The sequence below is a fragment of the Lactuca saligna genome, chromosome 2 (assembly GCF_052625555.1).
Source record: "Lactuca saligna cultivar CGN05327 chromosome 2, ASM5262555v1, whole genome shotgun sequence".
NCBI classification, from domain to species: domain Eukaryota; kingdom Viridiplantae; phylum Streptophyta; class Magnoliopsida; order Asterales; family Asteraceae; genus Lactuca; species Lactuca saligna.
In genome coordinates this window covers 29,966,923-29,977,992 of record NC_136418.1, presented here as the reverse complement: position 1 = coordinate 29,977,992, position 11,070 = coordinate 29,966,923, and positions in this window count along the sequence as shown.

Below are 11,070 nucleotides of genomic sequence, written 5' to 3'. Positions count from 1 at the left end.
TATATATATATATATATATATATATATATATATATATATGGGGAACATGGGCCGTAAATGGGTTCACGGTCGTGAACTAGTTTACGGCCGTAAACACCCATCATGGCCGTAAACACAACTGCAAAAACATATTACACGACCAAAAACTATTAACTCCTATAAAGGTAAAATATAAACCGTATTTTTGACCCAACAACCTGGCTTCCTCTTCTCTCTGCCACTACTGGTTCTTGTTGTTCTCGATTTAGGGAGGTTGAACATGGAGGATTTTCAGCTGAAGAACATTAGGGTTTATCAATCATTGATTTTCAGTTTGGTGGTTGCACTTACGGTAATCCAGATTACAGTAAACAAACACCCAACATGTATTTCCTTTGCATTTGCTTCTACCTTATAGGGTTTTAAAACTCATGCTCTTTCAAGTGACATAAACGAAGGTTGTGAGTTCTTATTCATTATTTATTTTTATTTTTTTTAATTTTTTATTTGCTTCAACTTTAATTACAAAGGTAAAGAATTTAATTTTTAATGGAATGACTTCTCGTGTCAGCTAGAAGAAATACTATTTTGGATGAACGGTGTTCTAAAACATGATTGCCGATTTGAATAAAATATATTTTACTATTAAGTTTAGGTTTGCTTATTTTGAATTTCTTTTGAATGTCATTTGGGTATTATTTTTATTACAGTTGATTTATGATTTTATAATTGATTTTGTATATTTCCAACTTTAAATTTTGTATTACTGATGCGTGGGATCTATTGCATATGATTTTAAAGTTGATATTGTCTATATATGTTGTACAACAAGTGCGTGTGGAAATATTTAAAAGAGAATTTGATGTTCAAATTCTTAAAGAACACAAAGAGAATTCTGACTTGGTTATTGGTGTTACTTGGTTTGACGACCATGTGTTATGCATTGTGTGAGAATTTGATGTTATTCTTATATAGTTAGGCAAATTAGATGAAAATAATATGATTTAAGTACATTCTTTAGTGTATTCTGTCAGAATTTATTTTTATAATTGCATTCTGCCAGAACGTCTTTAAGAATGTTTGTTAAATTTTATTATTTTTTCTGTTGCACAAAAATTTTATTATTTTTTCTATTGTACAAAAATTTCAAGACTGTTAAATTGCAAATTGTTGGTTGTTCAGTTTCATCATCTAGAAATAAGATTGAAAGTTGCAAGTAACATGTTTTTAATTCTTTATAGTGGCAATTAAAGCTATGACTAGCAAAAATGTATTTTATGTATTTTGTTAGAATCTATTATATGTATTCTGTTAAAATATATTCTATGTATTCTATCATACTCTATGTATTCTGTCAAAATATATAAAGTGATAACATCACTTTAACCATTCTTAGTTTTTGTTGTATTTATGATAAAAATGATTGGAAGAATGTGTTGAAGACCTGATATGAATAACTTGAAGAATGCATAATAGATTGATCACACTCACAGTTTAAGAATGTTGTTATTTTTTAAGAATGTTATTTATTTTTGTTGATATTCTTTTAGAATATGTATAATTATATTAAAATGTATAAGACTATTAGTCTGTAAGAATATGTATGTATTTTTATTTAAGTTTGGATATATAATAATATATTAGAATGTTGTTATTCTTCAACCGCGGATTCAAGAATTTACGATTCTTCAATAATATTCTAATAGAATAAAATTATGAAAGAACATCATTCTAACAAAAAAATCATTATAATGAAATAAAATCGATTATTTTTACAAAATACATTAGAATTAAAATTGAATTAATTTAACAATTTCAGATTTTTAAAATTATGAGAATTAATTATCCATAAAAATCCGAAAACTTCCTTTTTTAAGTATAGTTAATTGTTCAAAATATTTCTATGTTAAAATTTGTGTAATTATATGATACATGTTATCCTATTGTAATATCATAGACACTCAAATCATAATCATTGATTATGTTCCATCACTTGGTTTAGATTTGTGCCTACGAGCACAACAAATATCATGAACATTTGAACCTATATATAAAACCAAATAATATTCAAATGGAGAATAAGTCTTTGAAAAAAAAAATGTTTATGATAAAAAAAAAATTTAAAAATACATTGAATTCCATGGGTTTTTCCCATTAAATAACGATTTTTCAATCAAGTTAAAAACATTCGAGCCAAAAAAAACTCGTCAAATGAAAGTCATTTTTATCATAAAGTTCATTAAATCAAAATTAAAAGTTTATACTTATCTCTAATCAACTAATGTTCAATTATTTGCTTTTATTCTTATTCTTAAAGTTACGATAATCATTTAAAAAACACAATCTATTACCCTAAAAGGCTTGCCTATTATGTCAAGTTGCAGGAACCAACGTTTAATATTTGATAATTTTTATTTGGATTTCATATTGTTGTAGGGTTGAAACTTAAGATCGTTTGATGCTAATTGAGTTAGAAGGTTGAATTGGTCACAAAATTATTATGTTTCTTGGTGATTATGTTGAGTGATAAAAATAAGTGTTTTATATTGTGCAAAACAACCATTGAAGCAAATAAATAGAAAGAAAAATCATTCACAAAAACACAATGAAAGAGGTGGTCGGCAAAACTCAAGCATATCGAGAGACCCAACGGGGCGGACGGAGTGAAGCCTCGTTCACGGGAAAAAAGACACAATGAGGGAATATGAGAGAATAAGTAAGTCATTGTGTTATTATTATTTTTTTTTTATTTTAAATTTGCTAATCTCTCTCCCACCCAACCCTAATTGAAAAGATTTGGAAAAAAAATAATCTTTTGATAAGTATAACAACATATGGTTTCCCAATCTTTCCTTTCTTTTCTTTTGCCTACCACTCGACAACACTTTTTATAAATTTCTTTTTCTTTCCTTCAAACTCAAAAACACAGAAAAAATCAATTATTTTCTTCATCTCTTTTTTTTTTAACTATATTTTCCATTCATTTTTTTTTCTTTCCATGAGTAAAACTGAGGATTAGGCTCTTGCTAGACCCAATAAAAAATATATCAAACCTCATAATTTGACATATATTTAAAATTAAAAAGCATTTAAAAAATTTTGTAGCATACTTTTTGAATGTAATATATCTAACTTCCGGTACCTATTTACTAGGGTATAATGTATCAAAAGGTAGTCTTCTTTAGTCATAAAAAATAAAACTTAAAATTAATTATATTAATCATTTCAACTTTTAAAAGGATAATACTTTAGGATAATCTCAAACTGTAGAAAATGGTACCGATTGAGTTGTCGTTTTTCAAGAAGGAAACTGAAATGTAACATTATTTGGAAAAAGAGATAATATTACAAAATATCAATGTGATTTTTTATTTATCCACTTTAATTCATTGCTCTTTTTCATACAAAACTCGCTACTATATTTTACAAAAAATGTTTCCCTTTAAATGATTTGGTAGCTTGTTTACAGGTTCAGCAAATAAAATTAGGTTAATATCGTATATTGTCTACATTGTTTTTACACTTATTAGATGACATATTGCATATAATAACAATATATTTATTTTCATTTGTCTACTTATGTTATTGTTTTTTCGTGTACGCACTCTAGTAATCGCCTATCCAATTATCGACACTCCTTTTAAATGTCATATTGTTGTGACTCTTACTTTTCTTAATTACAAAAGAACAATCACTTCATTAAGACATTTTTCTTTTAAATTATGTGTATGCATATGAAAAACATTAATCTAGAAAAATAAAATGTTGTTATTATATTATCTATATCATTAAGGATAATGACTTAAAAAATGTAATATATTTTTTGATTTGTATACATTTAGTCATTGAGTTTATTTTTTGTTCACATTGATCTCTTCAACTTGTTAAACTATACACATTCAGTCTTTATGACCGGTTACTTCAGGTTAGCCGGAAAAATGACTTAATAGGGTAATATATTTCTTATTTTGTACACATTTAGTCATTAATATTTTTTTGTTTCAAAATAAGTAACTTTTTTTTGTACCAATTCAATACTTATGAATAATTTCATTAGGTTTTTTTCATGACATCTTACGTGAGATAATCAGTGATGAGGTATTTGGGGTTGTTGATGCTTATGTTCATCGCGATCTTGACTGCATGATTGCGTAGGTCTTGTGGTTTGACTTAACTATTGTGTTCTGAATATTGTAACTCCTTCTTATGATATCAGATTTTAACGATTTTTATATCCACGTGTTTGTTTTTTTGAGTCTACTACAACTTTCATTAAGATTACTCCCGTTAAAATGTAATATATTTTTAATTACGATTTTATGGGAAAAAAACATTCATACATGCATTCATAAAAAAAACATATTGATATAAAGATCGTAAGTAAAATATATTATTTTTTAACAGAAATAATCTAAAAGAAAGTTATTTATAAAAAACATCCATACATGCATTCATAAATGATTAAATGTGTATAAAGTGAGAAATATATTACCTTATTAAATCATTTTGGGAAAATGACTCTTGAGGGTAATTAACTTTTGCGTTTGTACTCATTTGGTCCCTTTTCTTTTTTTTGTATTCAATATACCATTGAACTTGTTGTTGGTGTTTACCATAACCCTTTTGACCGGCTTTTGACCTGTGATAGCCGGTCAAAGGGTTATGGTGAACACAAACAACAAGTTCGATGGTATATTGAGTACAAAAAAAAGGAAAGGGACCAAATAAGAACAAACGCAACAGTTGGTTACCCTCCTGATTCATTTTCCCTTTACTCATTTACAACAAATCTCACATCATCTCCTACTAATATTAATGACTTTATGAGATTCATTTTTGCTTCTCTTCAAAACATAACCTACGAAAGGACATTATTCATACATGTACAATATTGTAATGCACTTAAATATTTATTAGGGGAATCTTGACTAAGCAGGCGCATTTCATGACTACATTTACATTTTCAATCAAATGATTTATCGTATCATGGATTCTAGACAAGTCTACAAACAAGTGGAACCACAAGTGCTATGATTTTTGAGTTTACTTAGCTTTAAGATCGAACTCATGGGATAAGATGTTGGATAAGGTGTCTAAGTTCATAACTTATTTGGTATATACTTGATCCGACTCGGCATGGTCCATTTGGGTTGCACTTCACCCAAACTATTTATGGATAATTTTTTGAGAGTTATACACATATGATTATTAATATATTATAAGTTATAATATATTAATATGAAGTCATGTTATTTAATTAGTCTTAGTCTTAAATTAATTATGAATTAATTTAGAGATTAAAAAGAAGACTAATTAGATTGTGGGTTATTGGTTTTATATGGTGTGGGATAACACTCATTTGTTAATGGGCTAGGCTTGTATGGAAGTCCATGGATGATCCATGGAGCTTTTAACCCATGGATCCTTGGAAAAGGAAAGGTCATGGGTTATTAGGGTTTCACCCTAACCATGCACACTATATAAGCATGCTTATGTTGCATGAAATAGCCACTAGTGTGTGTGTTTGTGTGTGGCTGAAATTATAGTGTGTATACACTCTCTCAAAGTTTTCCAAGTGTTTGTGGTGATTTGTGATTCCATTTGAGGCATTCACACTATTGGTGCTTGGCCCTCAAACTCCTTAAGAATCAAACTCATCAAAAAGGTACGTAATCTCATCTAATTCTTTTATGTTTAAAAGTACCCCATGCCATGTTAGATAGGTTATGAACCTTGGAAAATTATTATTTTTCATGTATTTAGACAAACATAGATCCAAGGTTTATTAGGATTGCATGCACACTTAGGAAGTGTTAGATTGCTCAAAACCCAACATAAGATACAACATCAATATGTACAATATTATGGTGATGTGTCTACAAAAGCAGCATGATATTGTACATATTGATGTTGTATCTTATCCCATGAGTTCGATCTTAAAGCTAAGTAAACTCAAAAATCACAACACTTGTGATTCCACTCGTTTGTAGACTTATCTAGAATCCATGATACGATAAATCATTTGATTGCAAATGTAAATGTAGTCATGAAATGCGCCTACTTAGTCAAGATTCCCCTAATAAATATTCAAGTGCATTACAAAGTTGTACATGCATGAATAATGTCCTTTCGTGAGTTATGTTTTGAAGAGAAGCAAGTATGAATATCATAAAGTCATTAATATCAGTAGGAGATGATGTGGGATTTGTTGTAAATGAGTAAAGGGAAAATGAATCAGGAGGGTAACCAACTGTTGCGTTTGTTCTCATTTGGTCCCTTTCCTTTTTTTTGTACTCAATATACCATCGAACTTGTTGTTTGTGTTCACCATAACCCTTTGACCGGCTATCACAGGTCAAAAGCCGGTCAAAAGGGCTATGGTAAACACGAACAACAAGTTCGATGGTATATTGAATACAAAAAAAAAAAAAAAAAAAGTGACCAAATGAGTACAAACGCAAAAGTTAATTACCCTCAAGAGTCATTTTCCCATTTACCAGCTAACCTGTAGTAACCGGTCATAAGGACTGAATGTATACAATTTAACAAGTTGAAGGAGTATAAAAAAAAAAAAAAAAAAAAAAAAAAAAAAAAAAAAAAGAAACTCATTTAATGTATACAAATCAAGAAATATATTACCATTTTAAATCATTATCCCCACAAATTGAGGTGTCAAATGCTATGATCTCAACTTATTTTCGTGTTTTACCCGTAAATAAGTTTTTTTTTTTTTTATTTTTTAACGTCAAAAGAAATTTAATTAAAGAAAATGTAAAGAAACATAAAGGAAGTAGATTGTTTTTTTATTTTTATTTTTATTTTTAACAGTAGCTATGCCTATAAGAAAAAATCAATAACCTATGTTGAAAAGTACATTGATTTTTTTTATTATTTTTAACACTTTAAAATAAAATTTCTAAAACCGGACCCTTAAAGATAATCTTACCGGATGAAAAGAAAACGGTTAATGATTTGGGAGGGTAATAAGGTTTTCCGTTTGTCCATATTAAGTCCCAAACAAAAAGAAACCGGTAAAAGAGACTATTTCTAAATTGTGATAACAACCTGTGATACGTACAAAAAATACGTTAGGGACCTAATATATACAAACGGAAAATATTATTACCCTCCTAAGTCATTAACCCGAATAGAATTAGTTGTTATATACAATGAGCTGGAAAAGGAGCTTTTAAAGTATCTCTTTCTCTCTCTCTTTCACAAAAAGGAATTGATAACATTTTGGTTTTTGGTATAAAACCTAAATTCTCCCCTCAAAATTCTAATTAGTGTAAATTATAGTTTTGGTCATGTGGTTTATAATCTTTATGTTATTTTATTTTAATTTTTAAACTTTTGACATGATTTGTTTTTATGGCTTCCAAAAGTTACAAGCCTCGTTAAATGTTTGTAAAATCCTAACCATCACCCACATGTTGCCAGAAAAACATGCACGTAAACTTAACCAGAAAAAATAATCACAAAAAAATCAGAAAAACTCGTCGGAAAAACAAACCCAAAAAAATGATAGAAATGGGTGTATGCCATTGGTAGTTGGAGAGAGGGAGAAAAAGATGGATTACAATGTCTGAGTTAGAGGTGACTGAAGATGAGAGAGACGATGGATCTACAAGAGATGGAGATGTTAGCGTTGAAACATTTGATATGCAACACTGGAGATGTCCCCGTAAAAAAATGAGATGATGTAAGAATTGCACTTTGGAGATGCTGGTAAAAAGAAGGGTGTTGAAAGGGATGATCTCTCTTTTTTTTTAAAGACAGAATTGCAAGTTTTTTTCGTGTGGTATGTCAAAAATTAGATATTTGGTCTAAATTATTTTAGAGTTGCATCATTGGTATAAAAGATTCAATTTGTTGTGAATTTAGTCCAAATGCTTAACAACCATTTATACACTGTTTAGGTGAGGACAAATTTTTCAATTCACATATTTTTCTTTAATATCCTATTAATTTAATACCCCTTTTAATAGATGTCAACATCTCTTCCCCCTCATCGCTACTTATCTCAAAATTCCTTCTTTATTTCTCCTCTTACACGAAATCATCTCCTACTAAACGAAATCAACAATGGTGAGGTGCTTCTGTGGTTAAATGGCGCTAGTGTGAACGACTTGGACTGATAACAACCTCGGGAGAGGTTTTTGGGGATTCCCTGGAGAGGTTAGTATTTATGTGTTGGGTTATAAAGATTTTTCACCAATCACTCAATTACATTTGACTCTTCATGGTCTTGATATCCATTATTGTTCATGTTATCCCTTAGTCTTTTCACTATAAACTATGCTTCATTGTCAATGCTCATGTGGAAATCCATCATATCCACTTTAATTTCAAGAATTATATTGTCCTTATCCACCCAATCGCTGTCATCTTCCCTATCAGATTTGCTCCCATCTTGCATGTCACTTTCTATGTTACCTTTCATTTCAGTCTTTAGGTAATCATCCATGCCATTAACCAAGTAATCTTCCATGTCAACCTCATGTCCATGTTCACTAACATCTTCATTATTTGATGTTCTTCCACTTCTACTTGAGCATGTTATTCCATTTACACTTGATCATGTTATTACACTTCTACTTGAGCGTGTTCACTAACATCTACATTTGATTGTAATATCTTTTGGTACAAACTAATATCAAATTTACTAGTTGCCTCAATAAAGTCATTTTCCATAAGCTTTTTCTCTCTATCTCCTATAATATGAACATCAACATCATAATTCAAGATCAATCTCTTTCTTCATTATCATCATTTTCATCTATTTCATCTATATGTACAATAGTTACCTTCCTAATAGGTTTAGGATTCTTAAAGTAGGTAAGTAACTTTGTCTCACCATGTCCAGTATATATCCTCATGAGTTTATGATCACTCACATATTGTGCAAAATTGTGTAAATCATCATCATTACCTAAAGGATGAAGACCAAAGTGAAAGTCTCCACCGGGCACAAGGAAATGATAGTAAATTATTGGAGGAACATCGTACCTTAACCCTCTCCTAATGGCATCCAAGTCATGAATTAATAACTCAACTATATCCACCATGTCAATATAGTTCACTTTTCCCTCAATGTACTGAACATCAATAGACTTGGTGAACTCACCTCCATGGTATAGCTTGATGGTAAACAATGTTGGGTGGCCATCTTTAAATCAAGAACAAAAAGAATTTAAGAAACATGATTTCATAGAGAAACGATGTAATGTATAGAGAAAATACGAAAAAATAATCAGTGAATGACAAACAAATCGGGAAGCGTTGTTACTTCAAAAATTGAAAATTAGAATTTCACAAGCGAATTGACTTTTACTTCAAAAATTAGTAAACCATAATTAAAAAATAAGAAGACATTCTAATTCCACATAATTTCTTTATAAGAAGTAAATAAGTTTTTTCTTCTTTCATTCTTTCTCGAATTCAGAAGCTTTGACGTTTCGAAAATCAATTTCAATAAAAATATTCAGAAGAAAACAATCCTCTTGAGGTGTTGAAAAGATGAATGTATATTCATAATGTTGAAACAAAGTTCAATCAGGATCGTTAGATTCTATGCAGACAAACAATTAAGAACGTAATTAAGAACAAGAGAATGGCTTTGAATATGTCGTATGATTAATGCTTCAACACCTCAGAAGAGCTCGATTAAGAACTTCGACTGTAGAGGCATTTAGGGTTACAAAATAATAAACGTAAAAACTCGTAACATCTAATGCATACATGCATGCATATTTATAGTCTAACCCTACTGGATAATCACGGATGGACAGGCCCAATCCGGATACAAAATACAAGTCCATGACGCAACACAAGCAAAACTCAACAATCTCCCCCTTTGCGTCAATGGAACCAAAATCTCACTTCGGTTGAGCAACAGAGAACTTCTTTACAGTTTTGAACACTTTCGGTATGATAGCCAACAGATGATATCGGAACGTTATGTACCACCGCAGCATGTCCATGAAGTTCTTTTTGTCTGCATCCGAGTTCTACTTACACCTATGAATAATGTTAATAATATGCTCCAAGAAGTCTGTTGAAAATAGATGTTTATCAACCAGAGGGAACATAAATATGTGAGCTTCGCCTTTTGTAAACATGAGATGTGCAGAATTTATTTGGCCCATTTTCATTTTATTCACATCTCTTGGTTTCGGTGTTGGCTTGGCAGTTGGCTTTTTGTTCATCACCTTCGCTATATCCTGATCCATAGCAGCAACCTCAAGGATATAAGAAGCCAACACCCGCTTCAAGTGATCCAGTATCGGCTCATATTCTTACGAATTAGTGAGAAAAAATATTAAAAAAAAGAATCCAGTCGTGTGGATTTAAATTCAGAAGATCTGCTAGAGAGATAATCGACATCGAGTTTGCTGATCCTCAAGCGATTTTGAAATTAACATTTATGAACTTCTCAGCAGGCGAAGGTTTAAGTACCTTGACAGTTATAATCTTCTGTGCACTCCATGTCAAGTACCGTGGTTGACCATACTTCAAATAAAAGTCGATTAGCTCACGATCAACTTTTGGATGATGGAAAGGAACATCAACAGTCGAATCAAAACAATGAAATGTGAATGCCTTTCGTGATATTGGCATGTCGAACTATGAGTCCTTAGAATTATCACAGTCAAACGAAGCTACAGGTTCCAACCAGTAAACACTTGGAAACTCTATAGTCTGATTGATAAGTGTTTCTTTTGTCCAAAGGGGGAAACAAGGCCTTTTTGCAGTTTAAGGCTTCTTCTTCTTCCTTGTTTCTCCATTCATTCTCCTCAGCTTCCTTTGCAACCTTTAGAGTTTCATGCAACTCTCTGTCCCTCTTCTTTCTTTTAAGAGCCTCAACAATGGTCTCTTCAATGTCATCATCACTATCATCTTCAATCTCCTTCAGCTTAGCTTGAGAACCAGAACCCGAAGCTTCATTACCCTTGGGTTCGGTTGTGACCTTGACATTTGGCTGGCTAGTTTTGGTTTTCACAAAAATCTTGGCCTTCGGTTGAGCACCATCTCCCCTTGTTTTGTAGGTACGAATCCCTCCAAAACACCCTTGATCTCGTGTAACAATGC